This window comes from Triturus cristatus, chromosome 6, assembly GCF_964204655.1.
Source record: "Triturus cristatus chromosome 6, aTriCri1.1, whole genome shotgun sequence".
NCBI classification, from domain to species: domain Eukaryota; kingdom Metazoa; phylum Chordata; class Amphibia; order Caudata; family Salamandridae; genus Triturus; species Triturus cristatus.
The window spans coordinates 298,871,964-298,897,878 of record NC_140589.1 but is presented as its reverse complement, the minus strand read 5'-3'; the positions used below and the strand labels follow the sequence as shown (position 1 = coordinate 298,897,878).

The 25,915-nt window shown below is 46.7% G+C and overlaps 1 protein-coding gene across 2 annotated transcripts in view; it reads right to left on the bottom strand.

Annotated features, from left to right (window-relative positions):
• The window catches only part of NBAS (NBAS subunit of NRZ tethering complex), a 2,067,161-nt gene that overhangs the window by 1,020,868 nt on the left and 1,020,378 nt on the right, over nucleotides 1–25,915 (bottom strand). The gene's annotated exons all lie outside the window — the stretch shown is intronic.

Here is a 25,915-nt window from a genome sequence, read left to right as displayed (position 1 = left end):
GTTCATTTACATTCAAAATCGTATTTCCCATTGAGTGCTTCGCAGGAAGGTGGCTATTTAATCGGCATTAGCGCCAATGGAGCTTCCAATAGTTTCCATTTGACTTGTCGCATTGGCGGTTTTGCATTTCTGCTGAATGGTGAACCTCCGCTGCACATTGACAGTGAAGGCATCTGTGCTCAATGCTGAATATCCCAGTTAAGATCATTACCCTACCTCGGTGGTACTCACTGCCCACCCGACCTTCACATGCGGCCCCCAGCTGAATGACTGCACTGCGCTATGTTTACTTCAGAAAGCACTAGCATTCAAAAATATGTTAAATAAAGGGGAAAGAGTTTATTTATAGGCTAATTGAAGTAAAGGAAACGAAGAAAACAAGGTGCCCTGCAAAACTTAACTTTAGAAACACATTCATTTTTCAATGAATCTTGCAATAAATGTGTAAAAAAAAGATAAAGTCTCTTCAAAATTCAAAATGTTTATTTCATTAACATGCATAAGCAGTACACATTAGTAAATCAGAATAGATAGGTGCATTCAGAACTATGATGGGTAGAAATATTCATTCCTCCTCGCACCCGGACAACAATGCTAATAGTGAACTAAGAGGCAAGTCACTTGCAATGTTGAACCCTCTGGGAGGTCAGGGTTGTTATTATACATGGTCAACGCTATAGTTTATTAAATCACACTCAAGGGGTTTGTACAGCGTATACCCTGAACTCATGTATTTCAAGGTGCTCTTTTATGTCATAATGAAGAAAAAGGAGGTAAAGTGAAATTAGGATATTGCCTAGGATCAAACAGTAGGGTCAAGTGGGAAAGCCGGGATTGCTCCTAGATTTCCTGGTTTCACGTTGTGCAATTCTATTTCAATTCAATTCAATTCAATAATCAAGTTACTTCCTATTTACACTAGTGTCTCCCCAAATAGTGATAGCAAGCAGAAAGGCTTACCCCAAGGTGTGTTGGGGAGTAGCAATTCAGATACAGAAAAACACAGTATTGTCAAATCTATGACTCTTCTAGAGACTAGGGACTTAATTTAGAGGGCAGTATGGAAAGAAAGCCTTAAAGTAACCCCATGACTCACTGACCACACCATGTATGCGATTGCTTCCCCTATGCCCACCTTAACCCCCCACAAAACCCCATTCCCCTAATGCTTTCATTAATGTGGCCCTCGGGGCACACCAAAGACCATAGTTTGTGGCCCAGGGGAAATGCTTGCGAGTACCCATGCCCTACCTGTAGTTTAAGGGCAGGTGCTAATCTGTGCTGAGCTTCCATTTTTCTGTTGTTCAGTCAGCCAGGAAACATCCCTCACAAACTGGTCTTGCAGATAGGGTGACCAGATATTGAGAACCAAAAACCGGAACATTTTGGAGAAACAGAAGGACTGAAATGTTTCATCCACAAATAGCGCAGAATGACAGCTCTCATCAACATAGGATTTCAGTAGATGCATTAGGAAAATAAATTAAATTAAATTTCTACAACCAACATCATACCTATTAAGTAAACTGCTTACTCATAACAGCTGCTAACTAGCACAGCTTTAGAACACCCAAAAAAAAGTACCTCTCACTGTTTTTAGTCGACCCCCTCTAAAAACCGGGTCATGAGCCAAAATTGCCGAAATCTGCCGGGGCCGCTGGTGAAAAACTGGGACTGTTCGGGGAAAATCCGTGATGGCTGGTCACCCTGCTTGCAGATTAAAATAGGCGTAAAATGAAGTTTTACTTTGGAAGGCATTTACCGCGACAGATGTGGTGTTCTGGGGGCACGGGTGCGAACCCCGGTGAGGCACGCTCAGACTCATCTTCTCTAAGTTAACACACTAACTGCCATAAACTTGATAATAGCGGCATTCGCTAGGTATAGCGCTTATAAACAGCAGAAGTGCAGTAAGAAGTGCTGTATAAAAAACATCAAAGTAGTGGGGTTACACAGAGGAGAGGGGTGACTGTGTGCATCAACGGGCTGGCACTACCAGTACCGGATGAGCTACAGGACTAACTCAAAGGGGCGTGGCAGTGTACGTAAGGGCGTGGCTTAAAAGCAGGTATCTGTGCTGTTTCTGTCATTGCATCCAGATATATGATACAACAAGTAACATCATACCTACAAGTCAGGACTATTGAGTTTGTCAATGGTTGTTAGTTGCATAAGATAAATAAGCGACAACTATGGCTTGTATATAATATTCAAAAAGCTTCCCCTTAGCCCTGGTGACACCACGACAATGTTGCTGTTCCTGAGTCTCATAAAGAGAAGGGAAATCCAGATAGAAAATTACTCTCTTTAAGGGATTTCCCTTCTCCTACAACGCTCACCTGGCATGACGTCATCCCGTAACTTCTACGCTACTCAGAAGTGAGCAGTGTAGCACGTGCACATCGATGTATCTGCTGTCACTGCAGTCCGGAAAAAAACGGACCACCTGTGACAGGGCTCAAAACAGAGCCCGAGAGCGACCCTTGACCCTGCTTCAGGCAGGTCGCTCCCCACGCCGCAACAGCACCACCTGTTGTGCCTGTGTTCCCTGCTCGCTGCTGCTGCCACTGCCGCGAGTTCGAGGCCCTCCTCCACCGGCAGGCTTCCACCTGCGCCTCATCCCTGGTGGCCAGTGGCTGGCCGTAGGTTTGCTTGTACTGTATTGCTTCCATCACATTGTTTAATTGTTTCGTTTTTTCTCCTCCTCTGTTTTTTATTGTTAATTGTTTTGTTTTTCCTCCTTTTTCCTTTTGGATTCTATGCCCTGTGCCCTCTTTTGCCTTCTGTTCCCTCGCCGCTCCTGCCCCCGTTTTCCCGCCGCTGCGTCCCCACCCCCTGCTTTGTACTGTATAGCCTCTGTTTCTACTGCTTAAATTGCTTCATTTTTTTTCCTCCTTCCCCGTTGTATTCTGTGCCCTTTTTTTGCCTCTATTCCCTCGCCGTTCCTGCCCCCGTTTTCCCGCCGCTGCGTCCCCTGTGGCCCCGCCCCCCCGCTCGCCCATTTGTCCACACCCTCCTCCCTCCCACCACCTCTTCTTATGGCGGCCGCAGGCCCGCCGAAGGGGCGCCTAAGGCAAGCCCGTCTGCGCCTGTCCGCGCCTAGACCGTGCCCAGCGCCAGAACCCCTGACCCCCCTTCGTCAGCACACACGCCCTCGCCTCCACGGATAACATCCTCCTCGGGGACCTGAACTTCCACCTCGAGAACAACAACGACACCAACTCCACCACCCTGATCGACAACCTCGCCAACCTCAGACTCAGACAACACCCACCCACTCCGCCGGCCACACACTTGACCCCATCTTCTCCGCAAGCCCCCACGTCTCCTTCAACCACACCACCGAACTCCACTGGACCGACCATCGCTGCATCCACTTCACCTTCCTGAAACCCACCACGCACCACCGCACCCAACAGATCTCTCGCCGCTGCTGGAGCAAAGTCACTGACGACTAGCTAACCACCACCCTCACCCAGAGCCCACCCGCCGACCCCGACACCGCCGCCCGCCCCGCTCAAGAAACCCTCCAACAGCCACAACAGCAAGAAAGCCAGCTGGTTCACTGAAGGCCTCCAGACCTCAAAGCAAACCTGCCAAAAGCTAGAGAAGAACTGGCACCGTGAACGAACACCGGACAGCTATGCAGCCCACAAGAACGCCACCCGCAGACACCATCACCTCATCAGATCCGCCAAAAGGGCCTCCTTCAAAGACCGCCTAGACAACAACGCACACAACAGCAAAGAGCTCTTCAACATCGTAAAGGAACTCTCCAACCCCAGCTCCAACACCAACACCAACGACATCCCACCCTCGCAAGACCTGTGCGACTCTCTTGCCACCTTCTTCCATCGCAAGATCGCTGACATCCACAGCATCAACGCCACGACAGCCACGACAACCACTGAGACCTCCGTCCCCACGACCACCATCCGCACCAACCGCCTGCTCTCCTTGCCCAACATAAACGACGACGACACCATCAAAATCATGAACACCATCCACTCCGGATCCCCTTCAGACCCATGCCCACACCACATCTTCAGCAAAGCCAGCACCACCATCGCACCCCATCTCCAGAAAGCCATCAACATTTCCTTCGAGACAGCAACCTTTCCGGAGAGGTGGAAGCACGCCGAGATCAAAGCCTTACTCAAGAAACCCAAGGCGGACCCCAAGGACCTCAAGAACGTCCGGACCATCTCCCTGCTCCCGTTCCCGGCGAAGGTCATCGAGAAGACCGTCAACAAACAACAGACCCGCTACCTCGAGGAGAATGGCATTCTGGACCCATCCCAGTCCGGGTTCCACAGCAACCAAAGCACCAAAACTGCCCTCATCGCCACCACTGATGACATCAGAGCCCTACTAGAAAACGGAGAAACCACGGCTGCCTTCGACACGGTCTGCCACCGCACACTACGTACACGACGCCGGAATCCAAGAGAAGGCCCTGGACTGGACCACCTCCTTCCTCTCCGGAAGAACACAGAGCGTCCGCCTCCCCCCTTCTGCTCCGAAGCCACCGAGATCATCTGCGGCGGGTAAGTAGTGCGCTTTACAAATGCTATGATTGATTTATTGATTGATTGATAGCGACCCGTTTCGAGGCCCCCTTTAAAAAGACCTGCAGGTGCTCAGCACCGGTGAGACCCGGCCCACTTAAAGCCTTAAGTAACATCAACACTTTTGACTTGCAGCGCTACGAAACTCCAGTTTTGTGTTTCCAAACGCTATAAGACCCTACATTTTTTTAACTCCTCACCAGGCGCCGGCACTGTATAACACTAGACTGGTTCATCCGTTTTTTCGAAACGCCGCTCCGCAGGTCTCTCTCTTTTTATAAGATTCTTCTCAACGACTCCTCATCCCTCAGCCCAACGCTGTTTAACATCTACATGGCACCGCTCGCCCACGTCGCCCGACTACACGACCTCAACATTATCTCTTACGCCGATGACACCCAGCTGATCCTCTCCCTCACCAAGGACCCCCACACCGCCAAAACCAACCTCCACGAAGGAATTAAAGCCGTCGCCGACTGAATGAAGAACAGCCGACTGAAGCTGAACTCGGACAAGACGGAAGTCCTCATCCTCGGATCCACCCCCTCGGCCTGGGACGGCTCCTAGTGGCCGACCGCACTGGGAACAGCTCCAACACCCACCGACCACGCAAGCAACCTAGGGGTCATCCACGACTCCACCCTCTCCATGTGTCAGGAACCCTTTTGTTTGCCTCAGTGCCATTCGCACTCAAAGACTGTACCCTCGTTGGAGGAAAGCAAGTCCTGGCTGGAGAGCCGTCTTGTGCGCGATTTTGCAGGCCTTAAAGCATTACCGTAGATCGCATTCCCTTCTTGGGGAGTTGGCGGTCTAGTTCTTTCTGGATGCAGTCTCTGCAGCGTTTAATGCGCATGCGCGACTAGCGCGCTGCGCACTTCAACCGTGAAGAGAATTCTGACAGGAGTGTTTCCCCTCACGCTCCGTTTTCCTGAAGTGAATATTGGGGGGTTTGAAGGCTCGACTTCCACCAGTTCTCTTTTAAAGGAAAGTACTAGAGACTATCATAATCCTGTGAGCCTGTTTATTTGCTAATTCAAATTGAACCTTTTAGTTTTCAGTCACAACTTAGTCTGCTGAGGAGTATCTGCTTTTGAGTCCCCTGGAGAGTGAAGTTGGAGTAAGTTCGACACCACAAAGTATATCTGGAAGAAGTCGCAGGAGAAAAGGTCTTTTCAAAGGAAGTCGCTTCTGTGAAGAGAAGCTCTTCGAATTCAAAGTAAGCGTATTTAAACCTTTTTGAACTAAACAGAAAAAACTGTCGTGAAAACTTTCAAGCACCACAAGAGGAGAAAATTCCAATTCATTTCCAGTAATTCAGAGATTGTTTTTTTTTTAAAAGATAGTTGGTTGAATAAAATCCCAGCTCTTTCCCCCTTCCACACACCAAAGAATAAGAGAAAATTGCAAGCGCGCCGAAAAGGATCATTCTGAGGAAAAACCTTGTCGCAGTTTCCTTGCAAAAAGAACTCTTTCCAAAAACAAAGACTTTTCGCAGGAAGTTCCCTTTGAGAGAAGATTTGAAAGAATGAATTCCTCTCCTAGAGTGCACTATTATCTGGTCGCCTAGAGGAAGATTGATTCTCAAGGCGACAGAATAAACTGCAAATTTATGCTGGGGGTTCTTCCTGTGAATCAGATGAAATAACAAGCTACTAGACAAAACATTTATAGAGAGTGGCAAATCCTAAAAACAGTTGCAGGTAAACATAACACAATAGGATGAGAAGATAGACGGGAGCGTTAGATAGCAAGAAGGGTAATGTTTGTGTTTATCTTGCAGGTCTCTTCCAGTCTCCAGATTGCCTAAAAAAGAAGAGTCCGCAGCTGGGAGCAGTCTCTCTTGTTTTGTCTTCCACTTCCCCTTTCCCCCTGGCTGAAATTAGAGACAGGAAGCAGTACTACTGTCTCTGTATTTTGGTTAGAGGGATCTGGGGTTTCAGTCATCTGCTTCCGAGGGGACCGTATCCTTTTAGCAAAGAGTATCTGACAGATTGAAGTGCCTTAACCTCTTAATTGAGGAATATAGGTCCCCTCCCGGGCAGAATGACGGAAGAATTTGATTTAACGTCCTTGACGACTATATTAAGTAACATGCAGGAACAGTTACGCACTGCTGTGGGAGAAAACCAGTCTTTGAGGGAGGAAGTTAGAAGGTCCAGGGAGGAGTCCATTCAGACAAGACAAAAATTAGATGAGTTGTTAGCTTCAGGGTCAGTTTTTAAGGGACCTCCGCCCTTGTCTAGCAATTCATCCGCTGCAGACATTTCCACGCAGGTTATCCATGCCATTTCTCCCATTATCCCTTTGGCACCCCCAGAAAGGTTTGGTGGAGACCCTCAGAGAGCACAAATTTTTTTGACACAGTGTTCATTACACTTTTTGTGTCGTCCTGTGATTTTCGTGGAGGATCAATCTAAAGTGGCATTCATTCTGTCGTATCTGAATGGTGACGCAGCAGCTTGGTCGATGTCCTTGGTCACAAGAAATGATCCAGTGTTGTACAATTTTGCAAATTTCAAAACTGAATTTTTAAGAATATTCGACAGACGATCTGCATCTCAGGCAACTGACAACGAGTTATTAGAGCTCAGACAAGGGAAAAAAGACTTAGTAGGGTATTTGGCGCAATTTAACAAACTAATTGTGGAGACGAATTGGCCGGAGGAGAAAAGAGCTGCCATTTTTTATAGAGGGTTAAAAGATGAACTCAAGGATGCTTTGGCCCAGATTCCTCGTAGACCGACTGAGGTTTCGGAGCTGATTGATTTGGTGTTACAAATAGATCATAGACTGAGCGAACGTCGCAGTGAAAAGAGAAAAGATTTTCGCCCTCCGCCTCCTCGTTTCGATCGAATTAAATCTGAAGGTCACAAGGGAGCTGAAAGTACGTCGGCAGAAGAGCCAATGCAAATCGGGTCTGTCCGGGGCCCGTTGTCTAAAGAAGAAAAAGAGCGCAGAAGAAATTCACAGTTATGCTTATATTGTGGAGCAGCTGGACATTTTGTGAAAGAATGCCCTAAGAAGCCAAAATCAGTTCAGCAGGGAAAAGGCCGGCTTCACCCGTAGAAGGAGCTGCACGGGTGGAAGCAACAGTCAAGACGGCTCTGGTGACACAACAGATTGTCAACACATTACAATCCGCCGCCCCTCATTTGGTGGTCTCTTTCACTGTGAAATTCCGTAGTCTAGAAATAAAAGAAGCCTCGGTGATGATTGATTCTGGGGCCACTGGAAACTTCTGCGATATTAAATACGCACAGCAGATGGGAATAAGATTTATGAAGAAACAATTTCTTGAGTCGGTCCGAGCAGTGGACGGAACTAACCTGTCTTCAGGACCTATTACCCATGAGACTGAGTGGGTGCAGTTATCAGGTTTAAATGGGCACACTGAACAAATCACCTTCAATTTGATCGATGCCCCTCAATTTCAGTTTATCTTGGGCCTTACTTGGTTGACAGAACACAACCCGCGTATTGATTGGAGTAGAAGAACAGTAGTAATGGACTCCCCCTTTTGTGTGGAAAATTGTTTCAAGAAAGAGACAGAATCAGCTCAGGAATCACCAGTGTTGGGATTAATACATCATCAATCTGCGCAAATTTGCGCAGTGGAGTTGAAAGAAATCCCTCAGGAATACAAGGACTTATCTCCAGTGTTTGACAAGAGAGAAGCAGAAAAACTCCCTCCACATCGCCCATATGACTGCAAAATTGAAATTGAGCCAGGTGCAGTTCTTCCTTGTAGTAGAATTTACGCCCTCACAGAAACGGAAAATAAATTTTTGAAGGCTTATCTTGATCAGCATTTAGCAAACGGTTTTATTCGACCCTCTCAGTCACCAGTTTCATCCCCTTTATTTTTCATCCCTAAGAAGGATGGCGATCTTCGCGCTTGTATAGACTACAGAGCGTTGAATCAAGTGACTGTCAAGAATAGATATCCGTTACCCTTGATATCAGTATTGTTAGATCAAGTTAAAGATGCCAAGGTGTACACAAAGCTAGATTTGCGGGGAGCCTATCATTTAATCAGAGTGGCTCCCGGAGATGAATGGAAGACCGCATTTCGAACTCGTTATGGCCTATTTGAATATCAGGTAATGCCATATGGATTGTGCAATGCTCCAGCAGCATTTCAACATTTTGTCAATGATGTGTTAGGAGAATTTTTGGATAGAGTGGCAGTGGTTTACATTGATGATATTTTGATTTTTTCAAAAGATATGAAACAGCATGTGCAGCATGTGAGAGCCATTCTCCTGAAGCTACTCGAGAATCATCTCTACGTCAAATTGGAGAAATGTGCGTTTCATGTCGAGAGAGTTGAATTTTTGGGATATGTCCTTTCTCCAGAAGGAGTCAGTATGGACACCACCAAAGTGAAGGCAGTGCAAGATTGGCCTTCCCCCAGGAACGTTAAAGAGATTCAGAGTTTTTTGGGATTTTCAAATTTTTATCGAAGGTTCATCCCAGATTTCTCTCATAAGGTGACTCCCATCACTCGCCTTTTGAAAAAAGGAGCGAAGTTCCTATGGAATTCAGAGGCGGAAGAGGCTTTCCAGTTTTTGAAGGAATCTTTTACTCAAGCTCCAGTTCTTTTGCACCCAAGATCAGAAGATCCATTCTATGTAGAAGCAGACGCTTCAGATGTCGCAATCGGAGGAATTTTGTCACAACGTCACCAAAGTACTGGCCAGTTGCATCCGGTGGCTTACTACTCCAGAAAATTGACCCCGCCAGAGTGCAATTACTCCATTGCAGATAAAGAGTTGTTAGCAGTCAAATGTGCGTTTTTGGAGTGGCGACATTATTTGCTGGGCGCCAAGCATAAGGTCACTGTGTTTACGGATCATCGCAATTTACAGTTTCTTAGATCGGCTCGTACCTTAACTGCTAGACAACTACGGTGGTCTTTGTTCTTTGCTGATTTTAATTTTGTCATCACCTTTCGGCCTGGAACAAGTAATGCTAGAGCTGATGCCCTTTCCAGAATCAATTCAGACTCACCAGAAAGAATTAAAGAGTTTCAACCAATCATTCCAGAAGAAAAGATAATATCGACAATGAGCAAGTCAGAGTTTACAGCTGAAATCCACGAAGCAATGGAAGATCAAGAGATGATTCAATGGGCTCAAGAGGAGAAAGATCGAGAAATCAAAAGAGGACTACCTTACGTAGGTGATCGTCTGTACCTTCCTACAAGGACACTTCAAGAAAAAGCCCTAAAATCCTGTCATGACAACCTGCTTGCTGGGCACAAGGGAATTCACAAAACTATAGAATTAGTGGAAAGAAACTTTTGGTGGCCAGGAATGAGACCACAGATACGACAGTTTGTGACCACTTGTGAGCGATGCCTTCAAGGAAAATCTGATCGAATGGCTCCACAAGGGTTGTTAATGCCACTGCCCACTCCACCCCATCCATGGCACACTGTTTCCATGGATTTGATTGTTGATCTGCCAATCAGTCAAGGCTTTAATACCATTTTAGTTATGGTTGATGTTTTCTCTAAAATGGCCCATTTCATTCCACTCAAGAGAATCCCAAATGCTCCTCAATTGGCTCAGTTATTTTCCCAACACGTTGTACGGTTGCATGGAATACCTAAGGTTTTGGTTTCGGACCGTGGCTCCCAATTTATTTCCCATTTTTGGAGAGCTTTCACAAAGAAATTGGGAATAGATTCTCGGTATTCCACTAGTTTCCACCCAGAAACCGATGGCCAAACAGAGAGGGTAAATCAGGAATTAGAGCAGTACCTTCGGCTCTATCTATTGGATCAAAAAGCTGAATGGTCTGAGTTGGTTTGGGCGGCAGAGTTCGCTTATAACAATGCTAAGCATTCTTCCACAGGAAATTCCCCTTTCTATTTAAACTATGGTAGGCACCCAAGTTTAATTGTAGAAAAAGAAGAGAGTCCAGTTCCAGCAGTGGAAGAGCATGTAAAAGTGGTTCAGAGAACTTTAATGCAAGTTAAGGAAAATCTAGCTAAGGCAAAGTCTTCATACAAAGTTCAAGCTGATAAAAAGAGAAGGGAGGGACCAGTTTATTGCCCTGGTGACAAGGTGTGGCTTTCTACCAAAAATCTTAAATTAAAGGAGAGTCGTAAATTTCAACCCCGTTTTATTGGTCCCTTTCAGGTAGAAAGAATGATAAATCCAGTGACAGTAAAAATCCATTTGCCACCTTATTTGAAAGTTCATCCAACATTTCACGTTTCTTTACTTAAGAAAAGTCCACCAAACTTGAGAGTTCAGGCATCACCTAAACCAGTAACAGTAGATGCTGCTGAAGAGTTTGAGGTACACAAAATTTTAGATTCAACCTTTAGAAAAGGCAAATTGTTTTATCTGATTGATTGGAAGAACTTTGGCCCAGAGGAGAGGTCTTGGGAGTTATGTTCTGACGTTCATGCCCCAAGACTTATTCGAGAATTTCACAAAGCTAACCCAACAAAACCAAGGTTGGGGAGACGTTTTTTGGTGGGAGGTACTGTCAGGAACCCTTTTGTTTGCCTCAGTGCCATTCGCACTCAAAGACTGTACCCTCGTTGGAGGAAAGCAAGTCCTGGCTGGAGAGCCGTCTTGTGCGCGATTTTGCAGGCCTTAAAGCATTACCGTAGATCGCATTCCCTTCTTGGGGAGTTGGCGGTCTAGTTCTTTCTGGATGCAGTCTCTGCAGCGTTTAATGCGCATGCGCGACTAGCGCGCTGCGCACTTCAACCGTGAAGAGAATTCTGACAGGAGTGTTTCCCCTCACGCTCCGTTTTCCTGAAGTGAATATTGGGGGGTTTGAAGGCTCGACTTCCACCAGTTCTCTTTTAAAGGAAAGTACTAGAGACTATCATAATCCTGTGAGCCTGTTTATTTGCTAATTCAAATTGAACCTTTTAGTTTTCAGTCACAACTTAGTCTGCTGAGGAGTATCTGCTTTTGAGTCCCCTGGAGAGTGAAGTTGGAGTAAGTTCGACACCACAAAGTATATCTGGAAGAAGTCGCAGGAGAAAAGGTCTTTTCAAAGGAAGTCGCTTCTGTGAAGAGAAGCTCTTCGAATTCAAAGTAAGCGTATTTAAACCTTTTTGAACTAAACAGAAAAAACTGTCGTGAAAACTTTCAAGCACCACAAGAGGAGAAAATTCCAATTCATTTCCAGTAATTCAGAGATTGTTTTTTTTTAAAAGATAGTTGGTTGAATAAAATCCCAGCTCTTTCCCCCTTCCACACACCAAAGAATAAGAGAAAATTGCAAGCGCGCCGAAAAGGATCATTCTGAGGAAAAACCTTGTCGCAGTTTCCTTGCAAAAAGAACTCTTTCCAAAAACAAAGACTTTTCGCAGGAAGTTCCCTTTGAGAGAAGATTTGAAAGAATGAATTCCTCTCCTAGAGTGCACTATTATCTGGTCGCCTAGAGGAAGATTGATTCTCAAGGCGACAGAATAAACTGCAAATTTATGCTGGGGGTTCTTCCTGTGAATCAGATGAAATAACAAGCTACTAGACAAAACATTTATAGAGAGTGGCAAATCCTAAAAACAGTTGCAGGTAAACATAACACAATAGGATGAGAAGATAGACGGGAGCGTTAGATAGCAAGAAGGGTAATGTTTGTGTTTATCTTGCAGGTCTCTTCCAGTCTCCAGATTGCCTAAAAAAGAAGAGTCCGCAGCTGGGAGCAGTCTCTCTTGTTTTGTCTTCCACTTCCCCTTTCCCCCTGGCTGAAATTAGAGACAGGAAGCAGTACTACTGTCTCTGTATTTTGGTTAGAGGGATCTGGGGTTTCAGTCATCTGCTTCCGAGGGGACCGTATCCTTTTAGCAAAGAGTATCTGACACCATGACAAAGCAGGTCAACGCCATCTCCTCCTCCTGCTTCAACACCCTCCGCATGCTCCGCAAGACGAGAAGAGCGGTCACCCATGCCAGCAGCAGGTTGGACTACGGAAACGCCCTCTATGCAGGAGCCTCGGCCAAACTCCTGAAACTACTTCAACGCATTCAGAACGCCTCAGCACGCCTGATCCTCGCCATCCCTCGCCGCAGCCACATCACACCCCACCTGAGAGACCTGCACTGTAACCCCGTCAACAAGAGGATAACCTTCAAGCTCCTCACCCACGCACACAAGGCACTCCACAACACCTGACCATCGTACCTCAACAGACGACTCAGCTTCTATACCCCCACCCGCCAGCTTCGCTCCGCCGACCTCGCCCTCACCACAGTCCCCCGCATCTGAAGCGCGACCTCTGGCAGCAGATCGTTCTCCCACCTCGCCGCAAAGACCTGCAACACCCTCCCCATCCACCTACGGCAGACCCAAGACCTGCTGACCTTCAGAAGACTCCTCAAGACCTGGATTTTTGAGCAGTAGCAACATTCCCCTTCCCTCCCCCCCAGCGCCTTGAGACCCTCACGGGTAAGTAGTGCGCTTTACAAATGCTATGATTTATTGATTGATTGATAGTGACCCGTTTCGAGGCCCCCTTTAAAAAAAACCTCAGCACCGGTGAGACCCGGCCCACTTAAAGCCCTAAGTAACATCAACACTTTTGACTTGCAGCGCTACGAAACTCCAGTTTTGTGTTTCCAAAGGCTATAAGACCCTACATTTTTTTAACTCCTCACCAGGCGCCGGCACTGTATAACACTAGACTGGTTCATCCGTTTTTTCGAAACGCCGCTACGGAGGTCTCTCTCTTTTTATAAGATTCTTCTCAACGACTCCCCTACTGCTTCTTAACGATGCAGAGAGGAGTAAACCTACTGGTGGCACCAATACGTCATGTGCCCCACGTCACGTGCACTGCGCCCTCACTCCATGATGGTCTCAGAGTCAATGCTTGACACAGTTTTACTCCAAAAGCACGGATGGCTAATGAAGGGAAAGTCCTTTTGGAATGCTGCTACTCTCAACGTAGTAAGAAATCACAAACTTCTATCGACGCTGGGCGTTGAACCCCACAACAATACTGAAATGACATCAGGGGGGCTCGGTACATCGCACACAGTACACCGGAAGTCATTACATCGCAAGAGACTTTTTTACACCCACTTCGAGGATCACTGCATTCAAAGAGACATTGCTTCACAGGTAAGAATTACAATTTAAAATTATTTTTTTTAATGTTCGTAACCTTTTGTATATTAAGTTCGTAACCTTTTGCATTTTATGTATATATTAATTCACTGAAACAAAATGTTAAAGTGGAGTTATATGCAGCTCTTCTACTAAAAATAAAAAATTGGTTAAAAACAACAAAACACTGACATTCACTACTTAGGCGTAACTGACTCAAGTATAACTTGCCGGTAGAGATTCCAGATCAATGATGTAATATGTGAGGTCATAAGCAATGCACTTTCACCGCATCGAAGTAAGCAGAAGCGGAAGACCCTCCTCCTCACACATCGCAGCAAAGACCTGGAACAGCCTCCTGCGCAGCTCGTCCGGAATTCTGAAGGGTCCTCATGACCTGGCTGTTCGAATGAGCCTTCTGAGACCTGCAAGTGCCCAAATACCCTATCTGGTGATTAGCCATCCTCTAAGAATCCTGCTTGGTTGAATGATTGAATGAATGCTTCATAGCGGTGCAACTTATCCTATTTCTTTTTTTTACTTAAGAAAAAGGCTTGTGTATTCTGTACATTAATATATATATATATATATATATATATATATATATATATATATATATATATATATATATATATATATATATATATATTAATGTAATATATATGTATACCAACAGATACAAGCTGGTGTGCGTGCACAAAATATTGCTACGTCCAAGCGGACGAGTCTTTATTTTCCTTTGGGATAGCCCCAGCAGTGATCCCCTCGCGATGCCTCCCTCTCCTTCGCCATAAGTTTCTCCAACAGCAAGGGCAAGAGATGTGAATCAGGATATCCTGAACTGCCTATGTGGCTTTCTGCTCTGAAGTCAGGTGACACTGCTACGGACACTACTACTGCAGCCCTTTGTTTCCCTGTTCAAGATTTGTCATCAATGATGGGAGTCATCTCCTCTGAGCAAGGCCTTATTTTGGGCCAATCTGTATCTCAGTGGGGCTCATCCATCTCGGAGGTAAATGGTAGAACCTCATTTTTGTGAGACAACAGTTCTATGATATTCATCGTTTGGTCTGTCGTGAGCATAAACAAGACCTGAAGGGAAGACAACACCAGACAAAGCAACCTTAAAACCAGTCCTACAATGCAACATGAGAATGGGCGAAATTGACCTGCTCCATTGGGGGTGGGGGGGCTTCAATCCCTCATAAAATATAATAGACGCCGCAAAATGCAGCTAAATCTTTCAAAAATATAGAGGTCAAGCACATTTCATGGCTTGGCCACAGCAGCATATTCCTCCCCTGTAGCTTTCAGCCCCTATAGAAATGCCTGTATGGAGTACCTGGACATGAGAATTAAGGAGACAGTGAAAGGTCTAGCTCTACAGATATTGTTGCTATAACAGGAACTATAAGTTGCAAGTCTTGGAGGGAACCATTACTAGGACTGCCTGCCTTTCTCATGCATCTAAATATTTTCTGAGACGTAGTCATCCTATCTGGCTCTTCTCGATAGGCCTCTGACACGCTATCTATTTCATGATCTACAGTTTCTGCTCATTGTTTCCACTGTTCTTAATTTGTAGGTCAGTGTGTACTGGGGCACAGCATCTGGAGGTATCTACGCCCCACAAGACAAAATAGCGTATTACCCTGCGCTTTAATGAGAGGCATGGGATTGTTTGGGGCAGGTTTCATCAGCTATAGATTTTTGGGTTAAGTCGAAGTCTGGATACCTGGTTTCCAATCGTAGTCTTCTTACAAAATTGCATAAAGTCCCTTATTTATATGCACAGGATGGCACTTTATATAAGGGAAAACTCGACGGGCAAATGTTAATCAACAAAATTAATGAAAAAGCACAAGCACTTAGTGAAATAAAACAAAAACAAATCTTCATTACACTGTTTGTGTTTAAAAGTTTTGTAATGTTTTAAAAAATACCTTTTGCTAAAGTCAGCTCTTTTTGTGGTGTACAATGGAAAATAACACTACAATTTTCACTCTCTAATGCTAATGACTTGGTTTTGCCCTAATTACAAAACACAAATAGAACCAAAGGTGAAGTACAAAAACTGCTATTAAACGCGATTGTTTGGTCTGCTGTCTTGTTATGGAAGCATACTGCTCGTCACCGACTTAATTGTATCTTTCCCTATCACAGTCCAGAGCAGTCAAATTCACCTTTCAGTCTACATTAGTGCAGTATTGTCAGGATTGAGGGAGATCAGATTAACAGTCACTGCGAGTGACAGTTTCTATCTGCCACTGAGTAACTGGACTGTGAAAGATTTGACTGAAAGGAGATTACAGCTTGGAGGAAAATTGATGTCCTCGGATATGGTAATCAGATGTGGCAAAGGCTAATCTTCACATTCAAACAGTAATGACCACGAGATGCAAAACACGAAACTGCTGCTCACTCTTACTACAAGGGAATTGATGGAAGATTCTTCCAGACCCAAGAAATGCATTGACTTTACTGCAGACAAGCAGTGCTATTCAGGTGCGGAAAGGATGATGAGGATTGCTTTTTTGGCTTTTCTTCTAAGTGTCAGTGCTTCTTCATTGATTGGCGGCAAGATGTGCATGTCGATGGGCAATACACGCATGAGTCAATTGTAGGATGAGAGATTGCATGAATGGATGAAGGAGTTGACGTGCATAGCGCCATCATTGTACAGCTTATGTAGGAAGGAGAGCAGGTACCACATGGACATGAGCAGTGCAAGTTTCCTCACTGACAGAACCGAACCACACAGACATTCTTAGAGCAAGATCCCCAAGCAGGGGCATCACAGTGCAAGCTTCCAGCACTAACCCGATATTTGCCATTATAGGTCTGGTTGCAACGGGTATAGAAGTATTTGGGCCAAAAGGGAAACGGGACGTTCCAAAGGGGTAGGGTGAGCAGAACATGTCCCATGGGGGGTGCAAGCAGTGTAGTCTTTCATTCCAAAAATTGCATGTTTGTTTCTATTGTCCAGTTATAGTAGCTTATGTTGAAGTGACCTCCATAATGCGCTCACTTTTCTTTGTGACACTTGCTTGCAACTTGCCCGAGTGAGACGGTGTTCTCCATGTCTCTTAGCACGTGTCCCCTTGCCTACACTTGGCTCCTGCACTGTGGTGAATGCTGTTCTTCCTAAACATCCAATGTGCATGGCTGCCGATGAACCGTTTCAGCATTGTCCTTCAGAACCTGTTTCCAGGTCACCTCTCTCATGCAGTCTCAAAAATGAAATAGTTTGATTTTACAGCGATTGAGATGTCATTCCTAAACGACGTTCCCTTAGCAATGGGCGTCACTGTGCCGGTTATACAGCAAGGAACAGCTTATTTCTACAAAGAACTTGCTTTCTCTTCTAGCAAAACTTCGGATACAGGTATTTTGACTAATCCTCTTCTCTGCTCGATCCTCGCGGCCCCTCCCCCATGCCGGTTCCCACTCCCGACTGTGCTCCCTCCTCGTCCCCTACTTAATAGCGGCCGCTGCACGAAGAGGTTGAGCTAGACCTCTGACCTTCTTGTCAGGGAACTCTGCTATCCCCTAGCGCAGCTCTGTCGTTGCCCTGCTGCCTTCCAGCACCTCTATGCCCTCAGGTAGGTGTTCGAGGCACTCCTCCACCCGCAGGCTCCTGCCTGCGCCTCATCCCTAGTGGTCCAGTGGGAGAGGCTTACTCTTCTGCTGGTCCGCTCGGCCGGCCTTCTCTGTTTGTCTGTCTTTTCTGTCTGTCTGGTTCAGTTCTGCTTATTATGCCTGTGCCCTGTCTATCTGTTGCTCTTAATCTTTTTTACTGTGCTCTTAATCTTTTTTTATTGTGCCTGTTGCGCCCTTGTGTCTGTTTTCTGTCCCCTTTTCCCGCTGCTGCCCCCGCAGCCCCACGCCCCCTGTCGGTTCCCGCTCCCGCCTCTCAGCTGCTCTCCCTCCCCCATCCCCGACTTAATGGAGGCTGCTGTGCGAAGAGGTTGAGCCAGACCTCTGGCCCTCCTCCACCCGCAGGCTCCTGCCTGCGCCTCATCCCTGGTGGTCCAGTGGGAGAGTCTTGCTTTTCTGCTGGTCTGATCAGCCAGCCTTCTCTGTTTGTCTGTCTTTTATGTCTGTCTTGTTCAGTTCTGCTTATTATGCCTGTGCCCTGTCTATCTGTTGCTTTTAATCTTTTTTAAGGTGCTCTTAATCTTTTTTTATTGTGCCTGTTGTGCCCTTGTGTCCATTTTTCTCCCTTTTTCTTGCCGTTGCTGCCCCCGTGGCCGCCCCCCCCCGCCGGTTCTAGCTCCCGCCTCCCAGCTGCGCTCCCTCCCCTGCCCCCTACTTAATGGCAGCCCGCTGTGCAGCCACGCGTGGATGCGTGCAGCAGGCACACGCCACTGGCGCGCCAAAGGCAAGCCCATCTGCGCCCGTCCACGACCCAACCATGAACAGCACCAGGTACCCTGGTTCTCCAACTCCCTACCGCTACGACGCAGCCGCCCTCCACGCACTCAACCCCGGAAGAAACAACTGTCAGCTATCGACGCCGGGCACGTCCAGTTTTCCTGCCGACACTGCCACCGAACCTTCTCCAACTTCCGCACCCCCACCCCCACGGCCACAGCCCACCCTCTGGACACCAACGCACCTGAGCCCCTAAGGTGCATCCTCCTCAATGTACGCTCCCTGCACAGACACGCTGTAGAGATCTGGGACCTCCTCAACACCCTTTCTCCAGACGTCACCATCCTCACTGAAATCTGCACCAACTCCACCTCTGCCCCCGACATCGCCACCGCCATCCCCCACTGATACAAGATCCAGAGGAAGGGCCAGCCCAACCACCAAGGAGGCGGACTCGCCATCACGCACAAGAACTCCCTCCTATTCACCACTTCCAGCACAAACGACTCCTCGACCCCCACGGAACACCTTCATTTCCTATTTCAGACAAGCCCCAGAACGACCGTACGTGGCACCCTTGCCTACAGACCTCCCGGACCAAAAACCGCGTTCACCACAACCATCACGGACCTCATCGCACCCCACGCCATCTCCTCCTTGGACTACATACTGCTCAGAGACCTGAACTTCCACCTCGACAACCTCAGCGACCCCAACTCCACTGCTCTCCTGGACAACCTCACCAACATCAGACTGAAACAGCTCATCACCACCCCCGCCCACAAGGGAGGACACACCCTTGACCCCATCTTAGAAGGAGGAAACAGCATTTGCATCAGCCACACCACACAGCCCCCCTGGACGGACCACCACTGCGTACATTTCTCCTTCGAAAAAAACACTGCCCACAAACATACACCATGCCCTCCACGAAGAAATTGGAGCAAGGTCACAGAGGTGTACCTCAAATCCACCCTCAACCACGATCCCCCTCCCACCACGACCAATGTCAAATCTGCAGCCAATTAACTCCACAGATGGATAACCAACTGCACAGACAAGCTCGCCCCCCCCCCTCCGTAACTCCGACAGACAGCGCCCCATGAAAGCCACCTGGTTCACCACCAACCTCCGAGAATACAGACGCACCTGCAGACGTCTCGAGAAAGTATGGAGAAACACCAAAACCCCGGAAGCTCGGACTACCTACAATAATGCCATGACAGAATACCACCAACGCATCAGAACCACCAAAAAGACCTTCATTCAGGACAAAATCTTCATCAACTCCAGCATTTCGAAGGAACTCTTCAGCATCATTCAGGAATTTACCAAACCCCCTAGCGAAGCCTCGGACGTCACACCTTCCCAGGACCTCTGCAACAAACTTGGATCCAACTTCCATCTCAAGATCAAGTCCCTCTACAACAACTTCAACGAGCACACACCCAATGCTGAAACCATGACCACCCTCAGCAACGCCAGCAAGCCTACCATCTCAACCTCGACCAACACCAAAAACATCACCTCGACCATGAAGAGCGTTCACTCAGGAGCCCCCACGGACCCCTGCCCGCCGCACGCCTTCCACAGAGCCACCACCACCATAGCTCCGGAGCTACGACGCACCATCAATGCCTCCTTAGAATCCGGCAAGTTCCCCAATGACTGGAAACGCGCGGAAGTCAAGCCCCTCCTCAAGAAGCCCTCCGCAGACCCTACGGACCCATCTCTCACTTACCCTTCACGGCTAAAGTCACCAGGAAGGTCGTCAACAGCCAACTCACAAACTTCATCAAAATCAACTCCATCCTCGATTCTTCCCAATCTGGATTCCGCAGCAACCACAGCCCTGAGACCGCCCTCCTCGCCACCACAGACGACATCCACACTCTCCTCGACTAGGACCACATGGCGGCCCTGATCTTACTTGACCTCTCTGCAGCCTTCGACACCATCCCCAATTGCACTCTCACCGCCAGACTCCACGAAGCCATCATACAGGGAACTACCCTCCACTAGATCCACTCTTTCCTCTCCGGCCGAACTCAAAGAATCAGACTCCCGCCTTTCGTCTACGAACCCAAAGAGATCAACTGCGGAGTACCACAAGGATCACCGCTCAACTCCACGCTCTTCAACGTCTACATGGCCCCCCTCGCCAGAAAACATGGGCTCAGCATAGTATCCTATGCCGACGACACCTAGCTCATCCTCTCCCTCATGAGGCAACCCGACATCACCAGACTCAGCTTCCAGGAAGGAATGAAAGACGTTGCATCCTGGATGAGCAGCAGCTGTCTGAAGCTCAACTCGGAGAAGACAGAAGTCCTCGTCCTCGGACCCACCCCCTCAGCATGGGACAACACCTGGTGGCTCTCTCTCCTCGGCAGCCCCCCTACTCCCATGGACCACACCCACAACCTCGGAATCATACTTCACCATGACCCAACAAATAAACACTGTCTCCTCCTTTGCAAGACTTTCAAGTGGATCCCGGCTGAATCCAGAAAGACCGTCACCCACGCACTCATAACCAGCAGACTGGACTAAAGAAACGCCCTGTTATGTTATGTTATTTATATTTGATATAGCGCACAACTCACCCGGGGGCATCTTGGCGCTGTTGCAGAAGCAGGTATCAAGAGAACTACACCGGAATCAACAAATCCTTGCTCCGGAAACTCCAGACCATCCAGAACACCGCAGCCAGGCTTGTGTTCGGCATCCCATGACATGAACACATCACCCAGCACCTATGACAACTCCACTGGCTTCCCGTCAAGAAGAGAGTAACCTTCAAGCTACTCGCTCACGCCTACAAATCCCTCCACAACACCGGACCCCAATACCTCAACGAAAGTGTCTCCTTCCAAGAACCCAAGAGAAACCTTATCTCCACCGACCTCGCCAAAACCCTGCACATACGCAGAGCCTGAACGGGTGGAAGAGCCTACTCATACATCACAGCAAAGTCCTGGAACGAGCTCCGGCTCAACATCAGATGTTCCCCCACTCTGCACACTTTTAGGAAGAACCTCAAGACCTAGCTCTTCGGCTGAATCGGAGCTGCACGATCCCCCCCACCCCAACTCTCTAAGCGCCTTGAGACACTCAAGGGTGAGTAGCGCGCTTCACAAATCCCTGAATGATTGATTGATTTGTACGTCTTTTTTCCACATCTAGAATGCAGCTTTTCTTCCCTTAAAATAACATTTAGCTTTTTTAGGTCTTCTTCATAAAAAGCCTCCTTTCAACCTTTATGTGCCTGGATTTTTTGGCTACTTTCACCATGGAGTCTCAAAGCGAGTCATCATTTATGTATCGACGAGTGTCTGATGTCTTATCGAACATTTTGCAATTATGGAGGTGGGAGAGCAGGAGTTTCTGGAAATGTAAAAACTTAATGAGCGGGACCGGAAGGAAGAGCATCTGTAGGGGCCGAGAGGCAGTGAAGAGAGCACAGACAGAAGACAGGAAGATCTAGACAAAACGGGATGTGGGCAGTGGGACACTGAGGGAGGTTTAAGGAGAAGGCTCCATTCATCAACTTGCATATTGAGGACTGGCATGCCCAACCAACGCCCACAGGGGACTCCTACAGCGACTGTTCAATTGAAATGGCTGATAATCTGTGAACAAGAAAAAAGTCTGTTGCATGAGTGACAGTTACAACAACCAATATTTGTAATGTAGGTGAAACAACATATGAATGACTTTGCCAAGAACCAATAACTGAAGGGTCTGTCTCATGTTGATCTGTGTATATTTATGGTGTAAGTTCCATAAACAGCTACGGCTGTCTACAGCCAGAAATAAAAATGATATCAATCAAGTTAAGGTTTGAGTCCCTGTTTCAGGTAAATGCATGCAGAGCACTAGATTTGTAGTGGTTTACAAAGTTAATTGCCACTTTGAATGTGTACTTTCTACACTGATTTGACCTTCTTCGGCGCATTAAAGTGGTTGATATTTTTTGAAAATCTTACACCAGAAAGTGGCATATGACAGGGATGTCTCAGAAAGGTGTAGATTGAAATCTCTTTTTAGACTTAAAAACTGCTTTGATTTGAAACCGCAATTTCAATTTAAACAATCAAATAAATTTGACAGACCTACTTAACAAATAATCTTGGAAAGATTGTTCCAAGGCTTCCAATAGCCAACATAGCTGACCCTTTACTTGGCTTATTCCTCAACCCCCAAGTCTTTCAGGCTACCATTTTCTCCTAATTTGACAGTTCAGTGTGCTACTCAGAAATCTGCAACTTTCTAGGCAATGAGTGGAAAGTGGTTATGCAGGTGCTTAATATGCACATAGCATCTATCTGCAGAGTCACAGGCAGTATTGAGCGATTCCATACACTTCTGCTGAATCTGATGTCCCGGGAACCCTAGAGTTTAGGTAGGTCCCATCAAGGTCCGTTTAATTAATTTCAAATACTAAGAGGTAGGCACCATCTTGAGTATGAGGGCAGGGGGATCTTCTGGTGTTGTTGGACATAAATGTGAGGGAAAATGTGTTATGTGGGAGAATTAGGTATAACCGAATTGGTTTACAGACAAAACAAGTAATTTTTTTTTACTGATGGTGTCGGAAGGACACGATCCATTGCAAACCATCTCTTTGCTTTTTTCAATTGATTGCTTGGTTGGAGATGCAGCTCAACAGGGCCCACGGTACAAGACTGGGGCTGCTGGGAGAGCAACACAGAGTTTAACAGACGATGTAGGGTAAAACTTGTAGCGCACATTTCAATAGGAGGTGTCAGAAGATGATGGACGTACCCCAGGAATGGAGAAGAACAGATGTCAAAGGAGCTAAGTAAGGAGAGAAGTAAACTACCTGAGTCAGCAACTAAATGACTGATTGGGAAAGAAAGCACTGGGAACCACAACACCCATTTTCACTAGGCAAAGTGTTGTGGCCAACCCCTCAGGCTCCGACTCCTTAAATCTCCAGCATTCCCTACTTGCCCCTCCATAACACTGAAAACAAACTGCTTAACAATCCTTCAAGATAAGCCTGAAGGCTGCTCTCCACACCTATCACTTTGAGAGCTTTCTATGGTTATCAAAGACGATTAAAATCACCATAAGGGTTGCCTGGATTAGTGCAAGGTGCTTCACTTAAATAAGGGCGAACAAAGCAAACACAGAGAGATGATGGACTGAGCGCTGAAACTTTTCAGACACTCACCCCCAGTCACAGATTTGGGTTGAATCCATCATCGTTCTTTAGCTCACTTTGCCACCCCAGTTCAGACCGAGCTATATGCAAATCTGTCTTGACCCTGTGCCTCATGGGAACAGTCCAGCTCAAACTGCCAAGCCAGGTCTTCCCTGGACCGTAAACAAACATCCTGGGACCGGTTTTGGGGTAACACCCCTAATCAGTCAGGCTAGCTTGAATCCAGTGGCAAAGTGAGCAAGGGACCCACGTCTGCGCATACCCTGCCAACTTAGGGCAAACAAAGCACACACAAGGAGATGATGCACAGCGCGCTGAAACTTTTCAGACACTCACCCCCAGTCACAGATTTGTATGACTTTATTCTACATTTTGTCCATCGATTGTTCTTTTTGCATTTGTCACCCCTAGTGGGACGGGTATGCCCAGACTTGGGTCCCGTGCTCTCCATGCCACTGGAGTCAAGCTAGCCTGGCTGATGAGGGGTGTCACCGCAAAACTGGCCCTAGGATGCTTGTTTCCAGTTCAGGGAGGACCTGGCCTGACAGTTCAGGCTGGACTGTTCCCATTGGGAGCAGGGTCAAGACTGATTTGCATATGGCTGGGTTCAAACTGGAATGGCATGGGGAGAAAAATAATGGATTTAGGCCTAGATCTCTGTACTGGGGTGAATGTATGACATCGTTCGGCATTCTGTCCATCAATTGCTCTTTTTGCATTTGTCACTTAAATAAGGGTCCACCATATACTAAGCCAGCCTCCTACAAAAAAAATCATAAATTAAATCTCCACCTTTGGTAGGACCCCACCCTCTTTTTGGGAAACAAAAAGTAATGGGAATAGCACCCGTTGCTCCTTCTCAGAGAGACTCTCTATTGCACCTTTGTCCAGCACGGACTCAAATTATTTGAAAAGAATGGAGGTATGCTATACCGAGGTCTGATTGAAAACAGTAGGAACTGTAGGGAAGCTGAAAGAAAGGGAACGGTGTAACCATGACCGACAACGTGTAGCACCCATTGGTTCAAGATAACGGTATGCCAGTTGGATCGTTACAACGTACTCTGCCCTGACTGGCGAACATGAGGGCACATGGGGCAGTAGACATCACTTAACAGCACCAGGGTGCTTTCTCCCAGTTAATGCCCACTTCATCAGCGGTTACTGATACCATACATCTAATATCTCAAAACAAAAAGTTCTTATTTTAAAACGACAATAAACACTTGTTTTTGCCAGGTCAGAAGGCTAGCTTACAATATTTTCATAACAGGCAAAACCTTTACAATTGAGAGCTTATGTACAATGTAGTATTATTTATCAATTTCCCATCAGAAATCGGAATCAACCCACCATCTGCATCATAAAAAAATGCTATTGATGAACAAATGATTGCGTTAGCTCCCATTAGCTTGACTCTCCCACACCGATAAGTCACTCTGGACGCACTTGTGATCTGTCTTCCGGCACTGTGCCGCTCTGTTGATTTCTCTAGTGGGCTCGAGGTATTTCTTCACCCCGCCTGAGTACAGCCTCATCTGGTACTATCGTTGTGATTGCAATTATTGTTTATTATGGCCTGCCCTACCTCTCTCCCTCACCTTTTTCTTTGTTTATAACGTATGGATGGACTCCTGGTAGCTCTCCACCCCACCTACTTCCCACAGTCTCCCATACCTTTATTGTGATTGTTTTACGGTTTATTGTCTGATTTACTGGGTCGCTCACCTGCATATATGTAAAGCGCTCGGATACCCTTTTGGGTCATTATCACGCTATATCAAACTCAAAAAAATAATAATAATAATTAAAAATGTAGGACTATGCACACTGTGACTGCTGAGTTACAACTCTAGTTACTAGCATGCAGGTAATGACAGAGGTGGCGAAAGACACCTATTGTTACTGGCGGTTTCCAAGGTTAGTAATCGTATTAACATATACATTTGCTAGCTATGCCAACACCACTCCCATCTTCTGCCCCTCTTAAAATGATGTTGCCTATTTCAGAGCTCAAGCTAAGGGTGTGCATATGCAGTTGGTTGCTGATTTTGGACGAATCTGATTGGTTCTCCTGCTCTCAACGTTCCAACGAAAGTGCCAAACAAGGTGTATTATTCCTTAACCATTTCCTTTAGGACAACATTAATTTAAATTTCAGTGCTCACTTTGACTTGGTAGGTGATAACAAGATGCACTGTTAATTAATATCCCCCGAGAGTTTAGAGAACTGAGACAAAGGGGGTTTAACAGAGCACATCATCAGATTACATCTCAGGCCTCTCCTTTTAATGCCGGTGCCTCCGCCAGAGAGCCACAATTCTCCCCGACAGTTACTGCAGAAGCACCAAGTCCCTCTTACGTGCCGAGCATTCGAGATGCCACCACCACCAACCCTGCGCGCGCTCAAACACATTTACATTTAATTGTTGCCTTGCGCTTTGTGACTCATTTCTTTTAGTTCCGCGGCACTTCATCGTGCCTCGCGAGCAGTTCAGACCCGGGGCTAAGTGTGGATTTATTGAAAGCAAATTGAGTGCAGTTAACTTTGGAAATGATGTTGAACGCGGGAGGCGGCACATTATTTTGCCATTTATCAAATGCGGAAAATCATAAATGGGGTACTGCAAAGCATAATAGTTACTTTGCATGCATCCAAAATACATCTGTACGGTTGTAAAACTGAGGGCTTGGTGAGGGAT